The sequence below is a fragment of the Oryctolagus cuniculus genome, chromosome 2, assembly GCF_051225735.1.
Source record: "Oryctolagus cuniculus isolate XC-2025 breed Fujian yellow rabbit chromosome 2, ASM5122573v1, whole genome shotgun sequence".
Lineage (NCBI taxonomy): Eukaryota > Metazoa > Chordata > Mammalia > Lagomorpha > Leporidae > Oryctolagus > Oryctolagus cuniculus.
Genome location: NC_142868.1, coordinates 139,540,452 through 139,564,922, shown reverse-complemented (window position 1 = coordinate 139,564,922; position 24,471 = coordinate 139,540,452). Strand labels below are relative to the sequence as shown.

General features: G+C 42.3%; 1 protein-coding gene across 1 annotated transcript in view; it reads right to left on the bottom strand.

Moving 5' to 3' along the window:
• The window catches only part of PPP3R1 (protein phosphatase 3 regulatory subunit B, alpha), an 87,473-nt gene that overhangs the window by 59,025 nt on the left and 3,977 nt on the right, over nucleotides 1-24,471 (bottom strand). The window lies entirely within an intron of this gene.

Below are 24,471 nucleotides of genomic sequence, written 5' to 3'. Positions count from 1 at the left end.
TAATCACTGCATATCCTCCTTAGGCCTCTCAATTGTATGATTTTGAAATTGTAGGGTTTGACATATCCAGGTAGACACATCCAGCAAGCACTGAAAGAATCTGACTCAAGGAAGGTCATTACTAGAGATACAACTTTGAAAATTATCAGTGGAGGGGCCAGCATGTGGCCCAGCGGGTTAACCCCTGGTCTGAAGTGCTGGCACTCTATATAGGCGCCGGTTCTAGTCCCGGCTGCTTCACTTACAATCCATATGGCCTGGGAAAGCAGAAGATGGCCCAAGTCCTGGAAGACCTCTCTCGCGCTCTCTCTCTCTGCCTCTCCTCTCTCTCTGTTACTCTGATTTTCAAATAAATAAATAAATCTTTTTTTAAAAAAAGAAAATTATCAGTGTATAGGTGATGGCTTTCTCCACCCAGAGAAGAGTTCATAAAATGGAAAATGACTCAAAATTTAGACTACCAACATTTAAAGAATTAGAATAAGGGATAAATGTTCAGTCTAATGGTTAAGAGCCTTCATTCACATCAGAGTGCTTAGGTTCAACCCCCGCTCTGGCTCCTGATAACCAGCTTCCTACTCATGCATCTAGATCCTGAGAGCAGCAGTGATGACTCAGGTAGTTGGGTTCCTGCCACTCAATGGGAGATCTCGTTTGAGTTCCCAGCTCCCAACTTGGGCCCAGCTATTGTAGATATTTGGGGAGTGAATCAGATAGGTAACCCTCCACCTTTGTGCCTTTCAAATAATAAAATTAATTCTTAAAAGAAACCCTATCATTTATTTAAAAAAAGAACTGGAATAAGATAAATTTACTCAAGATAAAAACAAATGACTAAATACAGGAAGAGAATCAGCAGAATATGGTTCTATTATAATGGTTTTAACATTCTTTTTAATTTTATTTATTTATTTTTATTTGACAGATAGAGTTAGACTGAGAGAGAGACAGAGAAAGGTCTTCCTTCCGTTGGTTCACTCCCCAAATGGCCACCACGGCCGGAACTATGCCTATCCGAAGCCAGGAGCTAGGTGCTTCTTCCTGGTCTCCCATGCGGGTGCAGGGCCCAAGGACTTGGGCCATCCTCCACTGCCTTCCTGGGCCACAGCAGAGGGCTGGACTGGAAGCGGAGCAACTGGGACTAGAACTCGGCACCCATATGGGATGCCGGCACCGCAGGCAGAGGATTAACCAAGTGAGCCACGGCGCCGGCCCCGGGTTTTAACATTCTATTATAGCTCTATCATAATCTGTATATTTTGTTTTCTCATATCATCGTGGAATACATATTCTTAAATTCTATTATTGCTATATTAGAATGGTGTTCTATAAATCAAGCAGAGAAAAGTTTAAAAATGAAAGGGTTAAGAGTAGTAAAAGGGATTTTAAAAAAATTATGTCCAATTTTAGGGGGTTGATTCAGATTTCCTACAAGTCATATTAAAACAAAGGCATAACTGTCATCCGATCATTAAGTTTAGGTTATGCAGGTTACTCATAAAAACCTCTACCTCTAAAAAACTATCTTTAAAACAACCTTCAGAGGTGGAATTTTTAAAATGAATTGATTTACTATTAGAAGCAAATCACAAGTACATTCTTCACTAACCACATGAAGAGAGACTATTTTATGCTGGGTCTCCATCTCAGAGAAAAATTACACAATTACTGTGACTATGGATCAAAAAAGATTCTATCTGAACCAAGAGCTATATTAAATGCAAAGAGATGTTCCCACACACAGCATCCGTGTACCTTACCACACTATAAGCTCCATGATAGCAAAGTTCTTATGTGTTCATTAGTTATTCTTCAGCATGACACAATATTTTTGAATTATCACTGATATACGCTTTTGTTAATCTTTATTAAGTAAACCCCACTGCTATGGTTTGAAAAGAATTTGGCTCCCCAACCCATGCAGACACTTACGCCCCAAAGTAAGCTGATGGCGCTGACAGGCTTGGTCCAACTGTGGTATCTGAAGTGACTGGACTGGATTAGGTTGCTAAGATGGAGCCCCATGATGGAATCATGATGTCATTATAGGCAGAGAACAGAGAACACAGTGGGTAGATGATGACTGTGCTCTTTATCTTTCTGTTTTCCGGCTCTGCATGCATTTAGCTATCCATCACCCTCCTCAGATAACAAACTAATGGGGCCACCCAATCTTAAACTATTAACTTCCAAAACTATGAGCCAAAATAAACCTTCCTTCCCTCCTTAGAAGTTCCCCCAGGTATTTTACTTGTAATGAAAAACTGAAAAATACAATGTTTTTGTTGTTTCTTTGGGAAAACATATTTACTTTTAAACAACTGATGGATGAACTTCAAACACAGTACATTTGCAAATGAATCCTTCCTCTGTATGCCAACTTCCAATTTTGCCAGGAATGAGACTCCCACCACTGAAGCACACTCTAAAAAGGACTGAGTAACATTATATTCAATAAGGCAAAAATGGTATTTTATAAATTACTCAGTACACTGTAAACAACCGGTAAGTAAATCCATGAATTTAAGAATAAGATTTCACTCCCAATGCTATAACATATCTTTCAAATAGCAACAGACACATGGCTAAAGCTTTATTAAAGCAGAGGGTTTTTTGGTAAAAATCAAGAATTTTTTAAGATTTATTTATTTATTTATTTGAAAGTCAGAGTTAGAGGGAGAGACACACACAGATAGATCTCCCACCCACTGGCCCACTCCCCAGACAGCCCCAATGGCCAGGGCGAAGCCAAGAGCCAGGAGCTTTATCTGGTCCCCACATGGGTGGCAGGGGCTCAAGCACCCCAGCCATCCTCCACTGCCCTTCCCAGGCCATTAGTAGGGAACCAGATTGGAAGTGGAACAGCCAAGACTTGAGACTCTAACCCGGCTCTTGAAGCTTCACGCCAAAAGCAGAGATAAAAGAATAAATTCATGGGGCCAGTGTTGTGACGCAAGTTAAGCCATTACCTGTAATACCATGTCGTTTGAGTCCTGGCTGCTCCCCTTCCAATTCAACTCCCTGCTGATGCGCCTAGGAAAGCAATTAAAGATGGCCCAAGTCCTTAGGACCTGTACCCATATGGAAGACTCAAATAAGAGTTCTAGGCTCCCAGCTTCAGTCTGGCCCAGCCCTAGCCATTCTGCCCATTTGAGGAGTGAACCAGTGAATAGAAGCTCACTCGCTCTGAGGCTCTCTTTCTCTCTTCTTGTCTCTGTAACTCTGAATTTCAAATAATTAAAAAAAAAAAAAAAGATAACAAAAACCTAAGTTCGAAAATGAACAAAAACTGTTGGGTGTTTTCATCGATTTTATTCTAACAATGGAATTACCTTTCTCCAAATTAAGACTCCTAAAATCCTGCAGACACCTCCGGATGTATTAATTTAAATTTCAATGACTACTTTTGGTTCAAATTAAACATAAAATAAATGTCACTTTGTCAAATTTTAAGACTCTTTCAAAGGTAGAAAATTAATGGATTTGGAAAGCAATCTTTAAAACTTAATTCATAACCTTTAAAGTATATACATATGGATGGAAAATAGGAACATTAACATTTACTGGATGCAAAAAAAGTGAAATGACATTTATGAATCGGACATTCTGCTATACTTTACATTCATTATCTCATTTGTCCTCCAAACAACTCTCTGGGTAAAAAGAAGATATCAGAAAAAAAAAAAAGTTATCAGGGAGGTTAATTAAGGGTCACACAGGTAGTAATGGTTAAAACCGAATTTGAATTCAAGCTAATATAATTCCTGTAGTATTTTCACCAGTGTATCATAAAGTCATAGCCTTTCTATATTATACAAGAGAGCAGTAAGTTACTAAAGTCATTTTCTTCTCATCCCAGAACACTTATTTTCAAGTGGCTTATCACTGGCGACCCACTCTGGCATGGCAATTTTAAATGTCATTCATATAACTAACACAGTATTCACAATCACAGAAACATGGCAATAAGAGGGTGTCAGACAGGTGGAGACAGCTAAGAAGAGGAAAAGTAAAAGGATGGAAAACAGATTCTTTTCACATGGAAACTGCCCAACAATTCCTTGTGTGTTACAGTACTAATTTGATACTATGCTTTTAACTGAAAAACACATATAATCCATCCCCCAAAACAGAAAAATCTACAGGTACTGCCTTTCAATAACTATAATTGAGAAAGCAATCTCAAAACTAAGGAATTCTTAGCAGCTGGACAATTTGGATGATGGTAATAAACTAAACTGACCTTGATTACAAGAAAAAGTTGAGGTAGAGAGAAAGCACAGGTTAGTAAAATGGAGTTCAAGGAACACCAAAATTAGGATGTCCATAAAGACCTAAAGTGACAATTGAACCTAGAAGGAAAATGTGGGACAGGTATACTTAAATTTTGAATGGAAATCTGAAAAGAGGTTAAAGAACAGAAATTAGAAGAGATGAATGAAAGATAGAGTCAAATAAAAGGAAATGCCCTTTCAGGGAAAATAAAGACTAACCCACCCTAAGGGTCAGTAAACCACTGCCCCAGGCCAAACCAAGATTACTACCTTAAGTTTGAGATACAATCAGTAACATACAATCCATCCACCTAAGGTACACAAATAATTTTAGTATACCCACAGAATTCTGCAACCATTACCAGAATTAAATTTAGAGCACTTTTATGACCCTCAGAAAGTAAGCTATATCCACTGGCAGTCAACTCTCCGTTCCTTACCTAGGAAACAATGAATCTAACTTTCTGGTTCTACATATTTGCCTATTCTGAATGTTGTAGATTATGTATGTATTTTAAGTAGCTCCTTGCACTTAGCAGAATATATTTAAAGTTAATCCATGTTCTTGCAAGAATTAGTACATTTCTTTTTACTGCCAAATAATATTTAATTATACAGACATACCTCATTTTATTTATTAATCTCTGTCCACAGACATCTGGACTATTTCGACTATTTCCATTTTTAGGCTACTACAGGTAATGCTATCATGTACATTCATGTACAAGTTTTTTGCTTTATTTCACATTTCATTTTTTGGGGATATATACACACACACACCCCTGGAATGGAATTACTAGATCACAATATGGTTAACTCTGCATTTAACATTTCTTCTTTAAAATGGCCACTTTGTCTTTTGTCTGTTTTTAAATTATTTGTCTTTTTATTATTGAGCTGTAAGCATTCTTCATATATTCTCGGTAGAAATCTTATCAGACACATGATTCTCCAAAAATTTCTCTAGTGGCTTGCCTTTTCATCTTGGTGTCCTCTGAAGCACAGATTTTGATGACGTTTGATTTATCTTTTTTCTGTTGTTGCTTGTGCTTTTGGTGTCATATATAAGAAATGACCCACCACCTATGTTTGTAAATTCAGTTTTACTGGAACATAACCATGTTCACTTGCCTATATATTATCTATAGCTGCTTCACACTACAGTAACAGGAGCTGAATTACTGCAACAGACTGAAGGGCCTACAAACCCTTAAATACTTTCTGGCCCTTTGCAGAAAAAATTCCCAACCCACCATCCAAAACAATGCCAACAACTTCCACCCACCTGTAACCTAAAATGAACAATCCTCATTTACTAGAAAGGGCTCTAAGGAAGATGATATCCTTCAAAAAAGAAATAAGACTCTTGGTTACAGTAAACTAGGCAGAGGAAATATTTTGGTGAGGCTAATAACATGAGGCAATTATAAACACTGGTGAGAGAATAGGTTCAGTGTAAAATCAGAAGCCAGATAGTTTGTTCACTATCTATAATCCCATCAGTAATCTGTGACCTGTGTTCAGAGTATCAAATAAAATATCGATCAGGTTGTTTTTACTATGATAAGGCCTAAGCTCTGATGATGTAAGGTAAGCTAACGACAAGTTACAAGAACTTAACTGTCACAGTAAGGAATTTGGTCTTTTTCTAGTATGCAGCTTCCATAAAGAATACCAAAAAAACCTTCTCTGAGACTTACAAGAAAAAATTTTCCTCCCTAATAAAGAGACACTTATTTCAGTCAGATGTTCGTATCTGAAACTGTGGCAATCCTCTTCCCACCTACAGAGACTTAAAAGTAAACAACACTTTTGTTTTTAATGCAACTGATTATCTTTTAACCAATGCTCTAAATATTAGGTCTAGATTTCTCATTCTGTGAAATAATAACTCCACCTTCAACTAAGAATTCTGTTATCTAAAGCCAAAATTACTCTGATACATTTCCCACTTTGGTAACCAATTTATTACTGGACAAAAGGCAGCAAAGAAATTAGAGCTTAGTACAAAACTCATCTGCCAGGAATACAGCATACTAGTTTTCAGTAGTTTTGAGTCTAGAAAAAATTTTAAATATTTTGCAATTTATCAACCATCTTCTATACAGAAAACAAACTCAGGGTACTCTTACAAAGGGCTCCTAGATCTATCTTCCATGCCTGTCCTACTATATCATGTTATCTACATCTTATCAAATAAAATCCACTGAAAACAGCAACATAATCAACAACAATCAACAATTATGGTATCTTTTGGTATGTTAGTAATTGCTTGATATTACACAATGAATAATGCGACTAGAATGAATAGTAAAATGCCCAAATAGCTGCTACACATTAAGTTCAAAATGGGTAAGCAGAGGAGCCAGAGCAAATCTAGCACCTCATAATGGCTCTACTGAAGCACTATTTCTAGCAAATTGAATATTCTCCTCCACATTGCTGACTCAATCTATGCCATCAAGTCTTTCCAGCTATCTTTCATCTTTGTACCTCACACTGTATATATAGTACAGTAGGTGAACATTAAATGTTTGCTAAAACATGGAAACCAAATATTTAGATTGCAATCTCACTTCATCAGCTTTTCTAGAATCTGCAAAACAGCAAAACCATAACATTAGGATAATCAGCTTAAATAAACAAAAATACACATTAATCTTGAGTTATTCTTAACTATGAAAGTTTACTTACCATTTATAAGTTAAGAGTAACACCCTGACAAATAACATCTCTCTACTCAGATATCCTGAAACTTGCAGAATCAATAGCAGTTTCTTTTCTGGTAGCCATCCCATTGTAGTTTTTATCCACAAGAACAGCAATGCTCTTCCCAGATACAGAGGATAACTACAACTTAGCTAGCTCCACTGCACCTCTGCGTTACATGAGATATACAAATGGGAACCAGATTTACAAAAATGAAAGAAACAGCAACAGACACAACAAGATGTGGGATGTACTATGGTGAAAAGCAACTTACACATGGCATTAAGGGGAATTCAAAGTTTTCATAAGATACCACTAGCATAGGATCTTAGAGTTTGCTAAAGAGAAAGGACATTGCAGATAGAAGTTGGATTACAAACACAGGCATTAACAAGTGAAAAGGAAATGAGGCATTCATGGAACCTAAGCAGACAAACTTGGTTAAAGCATGAGGATGGTTAGAAGTAAGGGCTGGGACATGAATACCATCCAAAGGAGTTTAAATTTCTAATTCTAGAAGATGTAGCATTGACTTTTAAATGAAAGCAGTGACAACTGACCTCCTTTTCAGAAGAAAAACTTTGGTGACAATATGGAAGGCAGAATAAAGAACTAGGAACTAGAAGCAAAATGAGAAAAGCATTAGTATGACCACAGAAATAGTCCAATGTGAGGGGCAGGCATTTGGCACAAGGGATAGGGCATTGCTTGGGACACCCACAGCCCATTTGGGAGTAGCTGAGATGGAGTCCCACATCCAATCCAGCATTACTACTAATGCTCTCCCTGGGAAGCAAAAGATGATGGCTTAAGTACTTGAGTCCTTGTCACTCACAGAGTTCATGCTAAATTATAGGGACACAGAAAGCAATCAATTACCTATAAAACTAATCGATTATGTGCTATAAAGCAGACATAGAAGGTACATGACTGGGCCTGCTATTGGGTCTGGGAGGCTCAGCCACTTAACTGAGAGAGAGGTTTTTGACACATTCCAAACATAGCATATGTAATAGTCTCCGAAGATGGAACAAACAGAAGAATAAACATAGCAAACAATACTGTATAGATAAGTTTTGAGTGGCTAGAGTATAAAAAGCAACTGGAAATATGAAAGAGACAGAAGAAGCAAGTCGAGGTAAAACCCATTAAGAATATGGGGCTATGTTAAGAATTTTAGTTCTTGTAACACAGGGGATTTTTAAATGGGATAGTGATATAATCTTATTTAAGAAGACCTTGAACCAAACCCAGATGAGAGACTAACAAGAAGTCTAAAACTGAGTCAGAGAGACAGAACAGCAACTAGTAGAAAAGGTCACAGAAAACAAAAAAGGAGAGAATTCCAAGTCCCCAACAAGATCCAACATTACAAAGTCAAGAAGAATGAGAATGTTTTCTCTCTCTCCCTCTGTGTCTTTCAAATAAATAAATCTTTAAACAAACTAAAAAAAAAAGTTGGAGGACGGGGAGCCTTGTGGCAAGCATCGCTGGGCCACCACCTGCAACACCAGCATCCCACATGAACACTGGTTTGAGTGTGAAGTCCCCAGCTGCTCCAGTTCCTATCCAGCTCCCTGCTGATATGCCTGGGAAGGCAGCGGAGTATGGACAGGTACTTGGGCCCCTGCCGTGCATGTGGGAGATTAGGGTGCAGTTCCTGGCTTCAGCCTGGACCAGCCCAGGCTTGGTTCAGGTGGGGAGTGAACCAGTGGATGGAGTATCTCTCCTCTGTCTCTCCCTTCCTTCAAATAAATAAATAAACCTTAAAAAAAAAAAAAAAGAGGAACAAAGAAGCAAATCCTTTTTCTTTTTAATGACATAGCACAAAGCCTGTCACCAGATGCTGGGGCCATGCTTTGAATTACCCAGCCTGCAGAATTATGAGAAATAAATCTCTTTTCCTTATAAATTACCCAGTCTGTGATATTTTGTTATAGCAGCAGCAAATATACTAAAACAGAAATTAGTATAAGAAGTAGTGTTGTGGCCAGCGCCGCGGCTCACTAGGCTAATCCTCTGCCTTGCGGCGTTGGCACACCGGGTTCTAGTCCTGGTTGCCCCTCTTCCAGGCCAGCTCTCTGCAGTGGCCAGGGAGTGCAGTGGAGGATGGCCCAAGTCCTTGGGCCCTGCACCCCTTAGGAGACCAGGATAAGTACCTGGCTCCTGCCATCGGATCAGCGCGGTGCACCAGCCGCAGCGCACCGGCTGTGGCGGCCATTGGAGGGTGAACCAACGGCAAAGGAAGACCTTTCTCTCTCTCTCTCTCACTGTCCACTCTGCCTGTCAAAAAAAAAAAAAAAAAAAAGTAGTGTTGTTTCCTTAACAAACACTTGAAAACGTAGAAGTAGCTTTGAAATTGGGTAATGGTGGAGAGAAGCTGGAAAAATATGGAGAGGACTAGAAAAAAGCCTGTTTCTGTGAACTGAGCACTTATGGTGATTCTGAGGCGCCGCAGAGAAAGACTAGAACTTCTGAGGGATTACTTGAGTGGTGGTGACCAGAATGGTGGCAGAAATAGACAGTAAAAGCAGGAGTCTCAGCTGGAAATAAGGAACAAGGTATTAGAAACTTGAGAGGGGCCAGCACTGTGGCACAGTGGGTTAACATCCTGGCCTGAAGCGCCGGCATCCCATATAGGTGCTGGTTTAAGACTTGGCTGCTCTACTTCTCATCCAGCTCTCTGCTATGGCCTGGGAAAGCAGTAGAAGATGGCCCAAATTCCTGTGCCCCTGCACCCACATGGGAGACCCAGAAGCTCCTGGCTCCGGATCTGTGCAGCTCTGGCCATTGCGGCCAATTGGAGAGTGAACCATCAGATGGGAAGACCTCTCTCTCTGCCTCTCCTCTCTGTGTAACTCTTTCAAATTAATAAATCTTTCAAAAAAAAAAGAAAGAAACTTGAGGAAAAGTCCTCCTTGCTATACAGTAGTTGTTGGAACTGTGCTCATGCCCTAGGACTTCATGAAATGCAGAACTTAAGAACAATGAATTAAGATCTGGTTAGAAAAAAAATCTAAGCAGCAAAGCATTCATGCTGTGTGACTACTTTTAACTGTATGCAAGGAAATACAGGAGCACCCTCTGCTGCCTTCCCAGACACATTAGCAAGAAGCTGTATCAAAGTGGAGCAGCCAGGCTGGTTCTGAAAAGAGAAGCCAGCATCCCAAGCAGTGGCCTAATTTCTACCTAGATTTCAAAGGATGCTGCAGGGTCCCTGGGGAACAGGTAGAGACTTGTCACAAGGGCAGAGCTACCACTAAAAGTCCCTACGAAGGCAACGTCAAGGGGAAATGTGGGTTGGAGCCACTACAGAGTCCTCATTAAGGCAATGCACAGTGAGCTGTAGCAGTGAGGCCACCTCAGAGACCCCAGAAGTACAGAGTTGGTATGCAATGCTAGCATGGGAGAACTGTTGCCTGAGCTGAGCTGTAGGGCCTTGGGGCCCCAACTGCCTCTCCAGTGTGCCCAACCTGAGGGACAAAAAAGATTATTATCCAGCTTTAAAACTTACTGTGGAGGCCAATGTTGTGGCACAGTGGGTTAAATCGCTGCCTGCAATGCCAGCATCCCATATGGGTGCCAGCTGGAATCCCAGCTTCCCTGCTTCCTATCCACCTCTCTGCTAATTCTGGAAAAGCAACAGAAGATGGCTCGAGTTCTCCGGCCCCTGTCACCCAAGTGGGAGACCTGCTGGACTTCCAGGCTCCTGACTTCAACCTTGCCCAACCCTAGCCATTACAGTCATTTTGGGGAGTGAACCAGCAGATGGACGATCTCTCTCTCCTTGTAAGTCTGTCTATCAAATACATAATAAAACCATTTAAAAAAAACCCATAATATTGTTTTAGACTTACTTGGGACCATTTATTCTTCTATTTCTCCTTTTTGATGTGTGCTCTATATCTGTTCCACCACTGTATTCCAAAAGCACATAACTTGTTCATTTCATAGGTGGAGAGTAATTTGCTTTGAGATAAATTGTGTTGAGTCTTGCCAGTATCTACCTGATTCAGGTAAGACTTCAGAAAAGGCTCTTGAGTTGATGTTGGAACTAGTTATGACTTTGGTATTAGGGTGGGATGAATGTATTTTGTATGTGAGAGACTTCTGGGGAGCAAAGGGCAGAATGCTATGGGGTTGAATCTGACCCATTGAAAGGTTCTTGTATTGAGGCTTAATCCTCAAATTCACATGCTGATGGTTATCTGAAGCTGGGTGGGAGTCTCCATGATGAGATTTTTCTCTCTAGCCTTATGGTGCCTTCTGCTAGGTTATGATGCCACAAGGAGGCCCTTACCAGATGTAGCCCCTCAAAACAACTTCCAAGCTCCAGAATTCAAAAAAATAAATCTTCCTTTATAAATTATTTGGTCTCACTTATTCTGTTTGAACAGCAGAAAACGAGCTAAGACTCAATAACCACTAGCCACACGTAGGTATCGAGCACTTGTAACATTGCTAAAGTGACTGAGGAACTGAATTTGAAGTTTAATTTTAACTAAAATTTAAACAACCACATATAGCCAGTGTCTGCTGGACGCCACAGAACATAGTGAATTAAAAAAAAAAAAGAATAAAACGAGCAAACAGAGGTCTAGAAGAGTCTAGAAGACAGTAAAGATAGAATGACAGCCAGACAGAAGGCCAGAGCTTAAACATATCTGTGTTCATATAGCTAGTCTTTACTTATTCTAATTTTTATTAAACAATGCCTTACAAGCAAATAACATTAGAGGGTACCAGCTTATTGCATGCCTAAATCAGGAACTTGATGACCACATACTTGGGAGAATGGGAAGACAACCATCCCTGAAATGAGACAGATTAAGGACAAATTTAACTATCAGATAGCTCTAATAAGGGAAAAGTGTAAATGTTTGATCCTTTTTATAGACTGCTATGCTTCATTCTGTTGCACCCAGGTTTTAAAGTACAACTGCATTCCAATATACAAATAAGTATATCTGTTGCTCTGGATTCGTCCTGAGAGGAGAAGCTTGGTGGGTGCAAGGGCGCCACCATGTATATCTAACATACAAATGAATATTCTGCATTGCTTACAAGAGATAGAGCCAAATCATAGGTCAATTTAATGACATTACAGAAAAACAAGTCACTATGGCATCTTATCTGCAGAAATGTTTCTTGGGATATCAACTGGACTACCAATTAGGATACTCAAAAAGTTGGTAGAAAATGCTCGTTATGAAAATACTATAAATGGGTTTCAAAATCTTTTTTTTTTTTTAATTTGACAGGCAGAGTTAGAGAGAGAGACAAAGAGAAAGATCTTCCTTCCTCCAAAATGGCCGCTACAGCTGGCACTGCGTCGATCCGAAGCCAGGAGCCAGGCGCTTCCTCCTGGTCTCACATGCGGGTGCAGGGCACAAGCACTTGGGCCATCCCCCACTACCCTCCCAGGCCACAGCAGAGAGCTGGACTGGAAGAGGAGCAGCCGGGACTACAACCTCGTGCCCATATGCGACGCCGGCGCTGCAGGCAGAGGACTAGCCAAGTGAGCCACGGCGCCAGCCTCAAAATCTTTTTTTTTTTTTTTTTTTAAGATCTGTTTATTTTATTTGGAAGGCAGAGTTACAGAGAGGCAGAGGCAGAAAGAGAGAAAAATCTTCCATCTGCTGGTTCACTACCCAAATGGCCGCAATGGCCAGAGCTGGGCCAATCAGAAGCCAGAAGCCACGATCTTCTTCCGGGTCTCTCACATGGGTGCAGGGGCCCAAGGACTTGGATCATCCTCTGCTGCTTTCCTAGCTTCATAAGCAGGGAGCTAGATCAGAAGTGAAGCAGCCAGGACTCCAACTGGCGCTCATATAGGATGCTCACACTGCAGACATCAGTTTTACCCACTACATCATAGTGTTGGCCCTCAAAAATCTTTTTTTTTTATTTTTATTTATTTATTTATTTTTTTGGACAGGCAGAGTGGACAGTGAGAGAGAGAGACAGAGAGAAAGGTCTTCCTTTGCCGTTGGTTCATCCTCCAATGGCCACCGCGGCTGGTGCGCTGCCGCCGGTGCACCGCGCTGATCCGATGGCAGGAGCCAGGTGCTTCTCCTGGTCTCCCAAGGGGTGCAGGGCCCAAGCACTTGGGCCATCCTCCACTGCCTTCCCGGGCCACAGCAGAGAGCTGGCCTGGAAGAGGGGCAACTGGGACAGAATCCAGTGCCCCAACCGGGACTAGAACCCGGTGTGCCGGCGCCGCAAGGCGGAGGATTAGTCTAGTGAGCTGCAGCGCCAGCCTCAAAAATCTCTAAAAACAAAACAAAACAGCAAAACTAAGCTAAATTCTCTAAAGAAGGAAACTTCAATATCTATGACTTGCTGAATTAGTGCTACATTTTAAAGAATTTCCTAAAGAAATCCTCAAATGTTTTAAATACACTTATGGTACAAGACTACAAAAACCAAAGACATGCTCAAAAGCTTGTATTAGTCACACTACATTCATCAAAATTTTGGTCCTGTGCCAGATCTATACATTAGCTATAATTATATTATCAACTCAGAATATGGGAGTCTAAGGAGACAGTATTCAGAAAGTAAGAGAGGGGAGGGGGCAGACGCTGTTCCCTAGCGGGTAAGGCTGCCGCCTGCAATGCTGGCATACTATATGGGTGCCGGTTGAGTCCCGGCTGCTCCACTTCCAATCCAGCTCTCTGCTATGGCCTGGGAAAGCAGTAAAAGATGGCCCAAGTCCTTGGGCCCCTGCACCCACATAGGAGACCTGGAAGAAGCTCCTGGCTCCTGGTTTTGGATTGTTGCAGCTCCAGCCATTTGCAGCCAAATGGGGAGTGAACCAGCGGATTTAAGATCTCCCCCTCCCCCGAAACTCTGCCTTTCAAATAAACAAATAATCTTTAAAAAAAAGGGGAGGGGGATGACAGCTATTGGAGAAAAGGCCTAGTTTTTTACCAAAGAAGAAATTTTAATCTGGCAAGCCTGAAATAAAACATAGACCACACTTCAGTAGTCATTTTCTCCTTTTATATTATCCTTGCAGTTAATACTTAATAAAATAAAACGTAAAGTGAAGGGGCCGGCATTGTGGCACACCAAGTCCCAGCTGTTCCACTATGGATCCAGCCTCTGCTAACGTGTCTGGAAAGCATCAGTAGATGGCCTACATGCTTGGGCCCCTGCCACACACATCGGAGACATGGATAGAGTTTCTGTCTCCTGGCTTTGGCTGGGACCAAGTCCTGGCCATTGAGGCCATTTGGGGAATGAACCAGCGAATGGAGTATCTTTCTGTCTCTCTTCTATTTCTTTCCCTGTCAAGCAAATAAATAAATCTTTAAAAGAAGAATATTGTTCTTCTAACTATATGTTCCCCCTCCATAAAGTATGAACTCAGAAAAGGGTTTCTTTTAGACTTATGTAACTTGATCAGAAGCACAAATAATTCTGAGTTATTCGAGCAAAGATGGGCAATGTATTAAGCTCTGTTCCTGTTAGAACTTCTGCTTCCTAGGTCACTAGTCCACTGTTGCCCTCTCCTAGGTCTAGTCCTATCTACTATTTAGTAATATTTGCTTAGTACCTAGCTAACTATCAGATTCCCCAAAGTTGATTACATAACGCTATATTGCAGTCCTCACCCTCAATCCCATCTTAAATCATACCATCCCAACATTCTGAGATGACTTAGGCCACCTGGCATGAGCTCCACATTAGTAAGCCTGTGGGGATGTGGAAGACTGGGAGGTCTGTATCCCATATCAATGTGCTTGTTCAAGTTCCAGCAACTCCACTTCCCATCCATTTCCTTCCTAATGCATTCTGGGAGGCATCAAATGATGGTTCAATTATTTGGGACTCTGCCAACCAAGTGGGAGATCTGGGTGGAGCTCCAGGCTCCTAGCTTTGGCATGGCCCAGCCCTGGCAGTTGCAGCCACATGGGAAAGTGAACCAGTGAATGGAAGGTGTGTCTGTCTGTCTGTCTCTCTCTACATTTTGAGATCAAATAAATAACATGAAAGGAAAAAAAAAATGTGGCCATGATCTAATCTCCCCATCCTTTCCTTTTATCCTCTTTTTCTATTTCTTATAAGGTTTTTTCCATTCATTATTCTTTCTTACGGCTCCCTATCACGGTTTCTCTTTTCTAATTCTAAACAGTATCCATATCATACCCCATCTCAAAAAGAACTTACTCGAACAGTAAATCACTGACAGTTAACTATCCTTTGACCTTCTTTCATAAATGTCTCAAAAAAAGGGACACTGCCCCAATATCTCAGGAACCTATTCCTTTATTCATTCACCTATTCCTTCTTTAACACTGCTTAATATCTATTATATATCAAATATTTGGAAAATATCCATAAAAAGCCAAAGACGTTGAGAGCTAACATTACTTGCAATCTTATTTTTATCACATAAAAGTTAACTGAGTTACTGGCATAAAGATCATCAATAGGGGACCGCGCTGTAGCATAGCAGGTAAAGCCGCTGCCTGCAGTACTGGCATCCCATATGAGCGCCAGTTCTAGTCCCGGCTGCTCCTCTTCCGATCCAGCTCTCTGCTATGGCCTGGGAAAGCAGTAGAAGATGGCCCAAGTCCTTGGGCCCCTGCACCCATGTAGGAGACCCAGAAGAGGAGCTTGGCTCCTGGCTTTGGATCAGCACAGCTCCAGCCATTGTGGCCAATTGGGAAGTGACCCAGTGGATAGAAGACCTCTCTCTCTGCCTCTCCATCTCTCTCCGTGTAATTCTTTCAAATAAATAAATAAATCTTTAAAAAAAAGATTACCAATAGTTTTCAAATGAACAATTCCACTATTATCTTTTTTTTAAAGATTTATTTACTTATTTGCAAGTCAGAATTACAAAGACAGAAGGATCTTCCTTCCATCATGTCACTACTAAGATGGCCATAATGGCCAAGGCTGAAGCCAGGAGCTTCATCCAGGTCTCCCATGTAGGTGGCAGGGCCCAAACTTTGGGCCATCTTCTGCTGCTTTTTCCAGGCCAATAGCAGGTAAGCTAGATAGGAAGTGGAGTAGCTAGGACAGGAACCAATGCCCTTATGGGATGCTGGCGCTGTCGGCAGTGGCTTTACCAGTTGTGCCACAATCCCAGTCCCTCTATTTGTATAATTTTATTTATTGGAGAGGCAGAGAGAAACAAGGACCAAAGAGAGGCTCCCATTTGCTGATTTCACTGCCCAAGTGCCTACAATGCCTGGGGCTGATCCAAGCCAGAGCCAGACCTAGGAACAGGGAACCCAATACAAATCTCCGACAAGGGTAGCAGGAATACACTTATTTGAGCCATCACTGCTAGTCAGAAGCCAGAGTCAGAAATCAAACCCAGGTATTCCAATTGGGAACGAGATGTCTAAAACACTAAGCTAAATATCTGTTTCCAATCAGTTTCTTCTCAATCCTCATCCTTACAACCCTCCCATAGCTAGCAACTTGACTCAAATATCGTAACTCTATTTCTTTCCCAAGTATATTGTCAAAATTTTTTGTTAAATAACTACACTGGAATGTCTGAAGTCCATCAAATTCATTGTCTTAAAACCAAACTGTGGGGCTGGTGCTGTGGTGTAGCAGGTAAAGCCACCACCAGCAGTGCTGGCATCCCAGAGGCACCAGTTCAAGTCCCAGCTGCTCCACTTCTCATCCAGCTCTCTGCTATGGCCTGGGAAAGCAGCAGAAAATGGCCCAAGTCTTTGGGCCCCCACACCCATGTGGGAGACCCGGAAGAGGCTCCTGGCTCCTCACTTCGGATCTGTGCAGCTCTGGTCGTTGCGGCCATCTGGGAAGTGAACCAGTGGGTAGAAGAACTCTCTCTGTAACTCTGCCTTTCAAATAAATAAATCAATCTTAAAAACAAAACAAAACAATCAAACTCACCTTCTTCTAACACCTCTTTCAACCAACAACTCAGTCCTACTTTCCAACTTTAAGTGACAACAGCAGAGAGGTGGAATAAGTGGCACAGCAGTTAAGTCACTACTTGGAACACCTGCATCCCTTATCAAAGTGCCCAGCTTTGAGTCCCAGGTATGCTGCTGCTTTTTTTTTAAAGATCTGTTTTTATTTATTTGAAAGGCAGAGTTACAGAGTGAGGTAGAGACACAGAGAGGTCTTCTATCCACTGGTTCACTCCCCCAATGGCCTCAATGACCAGAGCTGAGCCAGGCTGAAGCTAGGAGCTTGGAGTTTCTTCCAAGTCTTCCATACGGGTGCAGGAGCACAAGCACTTGGACCATCCTTCACTGCTTTCCCAGATGCATTAGCAGAGAGCTGGACCAGAAGTGTAGCAGCCAGAACTAGAACCAGCAATCATATGGGATGCCGGCACTGCAGGCCAGGGCCTTAACCCATTGAGCCACAGCACTGGCCCTTTTATTTTTCCATAGTTTTTAAATTTTGATTATTTTTTTAACAGATTAAATGTGATCTGTAGATATAATTCTAAGAATATAATGATTCTCACTTCCTCCCTTCCCTTTTCCCCCTCCCACCCTCTTTCCTTCTTCTTTTCTTTTTTTTCTTTCAGTTTCTGATCCACCTTCCTGTTAATGCACACACTAGGAGGCAGCAGATCATGATTCACATACTTGAGTCCTTGCCATGAATGTGTGAGACCTGGATAGATTTCTAGGATTCTGGCTTTGGCCTGAGAACCCTGGCTGTGTTGTAACCATTTGGGGATTGAACCTGCAGATGGAATATCTGTCTTTCAAATAAACAAAAATAACTTAAAAAAAATTTCTTCTCCAGGGAAGCTTGTGGCACAGTAAGTTAAGCTGTTGTCTGCAGCGCCAGCATTCCCAATATGGAAGCCAATTCAAGTCCTGGCTGCTCCACTTCCAATCGAGTTCTCTGCTAATGCACTCAGGGAAAAAAAAAGCAGATGATGGCCCAAGTCTTATGGGAGACTCGGAAGAAACTCCTAACTTCGGCCTGGCCAGTCCCAGCTGTTGCAGACATTTGGAGAGTGAACAAGTGGATGGAAGCTCTCTCTCTCTCTGCCTGTCTTCTAACTCTGCCTTCCATATAAACAAATCTTTAAAAAAAATTCTTCTTAATAAACAAACAACGCAGAGCTATCTTTATAGCCAATCACCAGATTGTGAAATTCTTTTAAGATTCTGTTTCTCATAAGTCAGTTTCCAACTCTTTTCAACTCTGTGCTTGACTTCATACCTGTAATGCCACAAAGCAACATTCCTACCTACAATTTCAACTTCTTCCAAGTCACCCAGCATCTTATTTCCAGATTAATCAGTGGTCCCCAATGGAACCAAACTGAAGTAAGCTAAAGCCATTTGCAATTTAACACATGACTTCCTTTCCAGCCCAAATTCTCATATGACCTATAAGTGTTTTCATCTTTATTTCCTCCCCCTTTCATTTTTAAAGAATGACAAAAATCTTTCCTCCTAATTCCCTTCTGCCTCCTTGGATACATCAAACTGTCAATAATCTCACTCTTTCCCTTTGAAAAGATTCAAAATACAGCTTTCCTTCTTCCCAGCTTATTCCTTTGACTCAAAAATAAATCCTTCCTAAAACCTTAATTCTCTAGCTTTCATCTTCTCTCTTTTTAAGATTTATTTATTTGAGAGGGCTTCGGGGAGGGGGAGGTCTTCCATCCAACTGCTGGTTCACTTCCCAACTGGCTGAAATGGCCAGAACTACACCGATCGGAAACCAGGAGCCAGGAGCCTCCTCTGGGTCTCCCACACGGGTGCAGGGGCCCAAGGACTTGGGCCATCCTCTACTGCTTTCTCAGGCCATAGCAGAGAGCTGGATTGGAAGTGGAGCAGCCAGGTCTCGAACTGATGCCCATATGGGATGCCGGCACAGCAGGCGGCGGCTTTACCCACTACATTACAGTGCTGGCCCCCTTCTCTTCTTCTATTCAAAGCTTTAATGGACAGTGTATGCTCAATGTCTGGCTGTACTCAATACATCATGACTTCCCTGGCCACCATTACAGCAAATTATTACTGCCAAAGCACCAGAACTCTCATGATGCCTCCAAAGGACACTTTCAAGTTCTTTCCTAATCTCTGCAGCATCTATTCACTGCCAACTTCCTCCTTGTAACTCATTTTAATCTTTCCTCACTCACGTCATTTCCCAACTATCTCTCTGACTACTCATTCTCAGGCAACCATCACAAGCTCACCCTCTACCTGCCTCTTAACACAGTTAAGAGTTCACCCTCCTGGTTTCTTATTTCATATTCTCTGTGGAATTTCATGATTATTCAGATATACAGACAATGCCTAAATCTTTAATGCAAAAGCCAGACCTCTATTCTTTTTGTCTGTTTTGAGAGGCAGAGAAACAGAGCCATAAAAGGAGAAAGGTAGGACCCCATCTTCTGATTCATTTCCCAAATGCCTGAACAGCCTGAGCTGGACTGGGCTGAGGTTGGGAGCCTAGAATTCAATCTAGATCTCCCACATGGGTGGCAGGAACCCAATCACTTTAGCCATCACTACTATCCCCTCAGGTCCAGTTAGCAGGAAACTGAAATCAGAAGCTGGATTTTGAGCCCAGGCACCCCCATATGGAAAAAAGGTATCCTAACCAGTATACCTTAACTGCTAGATTAAAAGCCTACCTATAGATCTCTTCTGAGCTCTAGATAACCAATTACCTGTTGGTCATAACAACCTATGACTTTTTTTCACTTTGTTTATATTTATATATTAGAAAGGCAGAGCAATAAGGGGGAGAGGGAGTGATGGGGGAAACTCTTCCATATGCTGGTGCATTTCCCAAATGGCTGCAACAGCCAGGGCTGAGCCAGACCAAACCCAGGAGCTTGGAACTCCACCCAGGTCTCCAACATGAACAGCAGAATCACCAGCTGCCTCCCAGTGCGTGCATTAGTAGAAAGCTGGACCAGAAGCAAAGCTGGGACTCAGGAACTCCCAAACAGGAAGTGGGTATCCCAAGCAGTGCCCTAATCTGCTGTACCACAATGTCCAAATGCCCTCCCAAACACATAGCTAATTCAAATTTAACATATCAAAAGTAGAAACTCATCACTTCCCCAAACTCCCTTTTCTTGTATTTCCTAGGACAATATACATTTCTGACAAGGTCCCAGATGATGCTGATGTTGCTTAGTGCAGGATTCAAATTTTGAGAATTACTGCTCAAATAGCTGCCTCTTCTGACCTCTAGGCTTTTAAATTCCTTTTTACTAAATATCCTAGGTCACAATATCTGTGCAACAGTCACTGTTAATATTTCACATCATGCTAGGTACTAAACTTAAAATCTTGCAATACAGCATTCCAAGAATTAATTTCCAAATGATAAAGGAAGACCACAGAGATGAAACAAAGTGGGCACCCTAACAAACAGGGTTTTATACACACACACATATATACATACAAACATATATAAATATATATATAAAAACAAAGGGAGTATTCTCCAAAGCTTACCCAAGTGTGTGCTTAGTAAATGTTTGCTGAGTGGATAGCATTATCTTCCACCTAGTCACCAAAACCAGAAACCAAAGCAGGATTCACACCTTTTCTTCCCCACAATAATAGTCACCAAGCCCTCTCTTCTACTTTTTCTCATATCTGGTCCTTCCTTTTCATTTACGCTGATATGGTACTCTTTTCCAGTCCTTATTTCTTTTCTCTTAGTTTTTGAAAGGCATAGTGATGGGGGGAGACAGATCTTCCATCTGCTCGCTCACTTTCCAAATGGCTGCAATGGCAAGGGCTGGGCCAGGCCAAATACAGGAGGAGCTCCATCTGAGTCTCCCACGTGGGTGGCAGGGGCCCAAGTATGTAAGCCGTCTTCCACTGCCTGCCCAGGCACACACATTAGCAAGGAACTGGAACTGAAGCGGAGCAGCTGGGACTCAAACTGGCACTCTGATATTGGATGTCAGCACCACAAGTGGCAGCTTAACCTGCTGTGCTACAATGCTAGCCCCTCCAGTCCTTATTTCTCATGACTTACTTTATTTCTTAAGCAACCTCATGTCTACATTCACTAGGTCATCAGACTCATCTTTAAAAAGTTAATGAGATAATATTAGTCTGCTTAAAAACAGCTATCTGAGATGAGCACACAGCCTGCCAGTTAAGATTCCCACATACCATATTGGTGACCCTACGTTCAATACCTGGCTCTGACTCCTGACTCCAGCTTCCTGCTAATGCAGACCCTTGAAGGCAGTAGTGAAGGCTCAAGTAATTGAGTTCCTGCCACTCATGTGTGAGACCTGAACTGAGTTCCCAGCTCTTGGATTTAGCTGACCCAGTCCAGGCCACTGAGGGCATTTGGAAGTGAGTCAGCAGCTAAAGGAGCAGACGTTCTCTCTCTGCCTCTCAAATGAATAAATATTTTTTAAAACAATAACTTCCCACTGCTTTTAGGGAAACAATTTTTTTTGACAGGCAGAGTTAGTGAGAGTGAGAGAGAGAGAGAGAGAAGAGAGAGAGAGAGAGAGAGAAAGATCTTCCTTTTTCCATTGGTTCACCCTCCAAATGGCCGCTACGGCCGGCACGCTGCGCTGATCCGAAGCCAGGAGCCAGGTGCTTCCTCCTGGTCTCCCAGGCGGGTGCAGGCGCCCAAGCACCTGGGCCATCCTCCACTGCACTCCTGTGCCACAACAGAGAGCTGGAGAGAATCCAGCACCCCAACCAGGACTAGAACCCGGGGTGCCGGTGCCGCAGGCGGAGGATTAGCCTAGTGAGCCACGGCGCCAGCCTTAGGGAAACAATTTTAACTCCTTCATATTTTATATAAGCCCCTCTATGACAGCCTCAAATTTATCTATCTGATGCTCTTTCCCTACCCCCTACACTCTTTAGCCTTGATTAATTCTCAAAAACCCCACTATAAATTGAAATTACCCTTTTTTTTTTTTATTTGAAAGGCAGATTTACAGAGGAGAGGCAGAGAAAGAGAAAGGAACATATATTGCATCCGCTTTTCACCCCCAAAATGGCCACAACAGCTGGTGCTTGGCCAGGTTGAAGCCAGGAGCTTGGAGCTTTTTTTTTTTTTTTAAAGATTTATTTTATTTATTTGAAAGAGTTACAGAGAGAGGTAGAGACAGAGAGAGGTCTTCCATCCAATGGGTCATTCCCCAGATGGCCGCAATGGCCAGAGCTGTACTGATCCTAAGCCAGGAGCCAGGAGCTTCTTCTGGGTCTCCCACGCGGGTGCAGGGGCCCAAGGACTTGGGCCATCTTCTACTGCTATCCCAGGCCACAGCAGAGAGCTGGATCAGAAGAGGAGCAGCCAGGACCAGAACTGGCGCTCATATGGGATGCAGGTGTTTCAGGCCAGGGCGTTAACTGGCTGCGCATAGCACCAGCCCCAAGCTTGGAGCTTTTTCCAGGTCTCCCACACAGGTGGCAGGGCATTCCCTGCTACTTTCCCATGCGCATCAGCAGGGAGCCAGATTGGAAGTGGAGCAGTGGGACTTGAACCAGCACCCATAAGAGATATAGGCGTCATAGGCAGAGGCTCAACCTGCTATACTACAATGCCAGCCCAGAAAATACCTTTTTAATAAGATTTATGTATTTGAAAGGCAGAGTGACAGAAGGCAGAGAGAGATCTTCCACCCACTGGTTACTCCCCAAATGGCCATAACATCCAGAAATGGCCCTGGCTGAAGCCAGGAACTCCATCCAGGTCTTCTACATGGTGGCAGGAGCCATCTGCTGCTGCCTTCTCTGGCACATTAGCAGGAAGCTGGATGGGAAGCAGAGCAGCTGGGACTCAACCCAGCATTCCAAATATGGGATGCCAGCTTTGCACGCAGCAGCTACATTGCCACATTAGCTTAAAATATTGTAATTGTATTTAATACAGCTAACCTATCACCCACCACAGCTTTTTAGCCTAGCCTACCTTAAACGTGGTCAGACACCTACATTAGCCTATCGTCAAGTAAAATTATCTAACATAAAGTTTATTTATAATAAATGCATTTAACTTATTGAATACTGTACTGAAAGTGAAAAACAGAATGGTTGTATAGGAACTCACCACTACTATAACAAACGGCAAATGTACATGGGTATGGTTTCTACTGATTTTTTTTTTTTTTTTGGTACCATTGTGAAATCGAAAAATCCTAAATCAAACCATGTAAGACAAAAAGCATACTTAGTTCTTTGACTGGCTTGCACAGCTCATGCCTCTATGACTTGAGCATAAGCTCTCGATGCTAAACACTTCTCCTTTTAAGACTCAGCTCAGACACCATCTCTTCCAGGAAGCTTTCTTTGAGTGACATTCACCCCCTACTCCCACCTAAGTCTGGACTGAGCCTCTCCCTACCATGTGCTCCCACACACCCCATGTTTAGTTTAATAGTACATACCAAACTGCATAATCACTGTGCTGTTTACCCCACTTGATTAAGTTCCTTGGCAATATTAAGTTCTTTGTACAGTTAGTGCTAGGTATATTAACAGGCGCTTGACTAAAATTTAAATAAATATATTCCTTGCTATTTTTGAAACAATGGCTCTCAAAATTTAGCATACATCATAATCCCCTAAAAGACCTATAAACTGTAGCCTGCTTGGCTCATATCCAGCTTTAGATTTAGTTGTTCCAGGATGGTGCCCAGCTAGGTTACAGATGATACTCAAACTGCTGGTCCAGGAAACAAGTTTTGAGATGCTGTGGTCCAACTATACATTGTCTCTCTCTCTCTTTTTTATTTTTTAAGATTTATTTATTTATTTGAAAGTCAGAGTTACACACACACACAGAGACAGAGAGACAGAGAGACAGAGACAGAGAGAGAGGTCCTCCATCCGATGGTTCACTCCCCAATTGGCCGCAACAGCTGGAGCTATGCCAACCCGGAGCCAGGAGCCAGGAGCTTCCTCCGGGTCTCCCTTACAGATGCAGGGGCCCAAGGACTTGGGCCATCCTCCACTGCCTTCCCAGGCCACAGCAGAGCGCTGGACTGGAAGAGGAGCAGCCGGCACTAGAACCGGCACCCATATGGGATGCCAGCGATTCAGGCCAGGGCGGTAACCCGCTGTACCACAGCACCGGCCCCACATTGTTTCTTTCTTCTTTAAAGATTTAAAGCCTTCCTCTGGAAAGCTCCAACTCCGTCTACTGCGATTCTAATAATTGGTTTAGACCCAGCTCAATTATTACCTCTTTCATAAAAACCTTTCCCAGGGAGGGTGGCGCTGTGGCACAGATTAAACCCTGGCCTGCAGTGCCAGCATCCCAAAATGGATGCAGATTGGAGTCCTGGCTGCTCCACTTCCAATCCAGCTCTCTGCTATGTCCCGGTAAAGCAGTGGAAAATGGCCCAAGTCCTTGGACCTCTGTACCCATGTTCGGTCTGGCCCAGGCCCAGCCATCTGGGGCGTGAGTCAGTGGATGAAAGATCTCTGTCTCCCTCTCTTTCACATAAATAAAAAAATATATCTTTAAAAAAAAAAACTTTCCCCAATCCCATGACACTGATCTTCCTCCC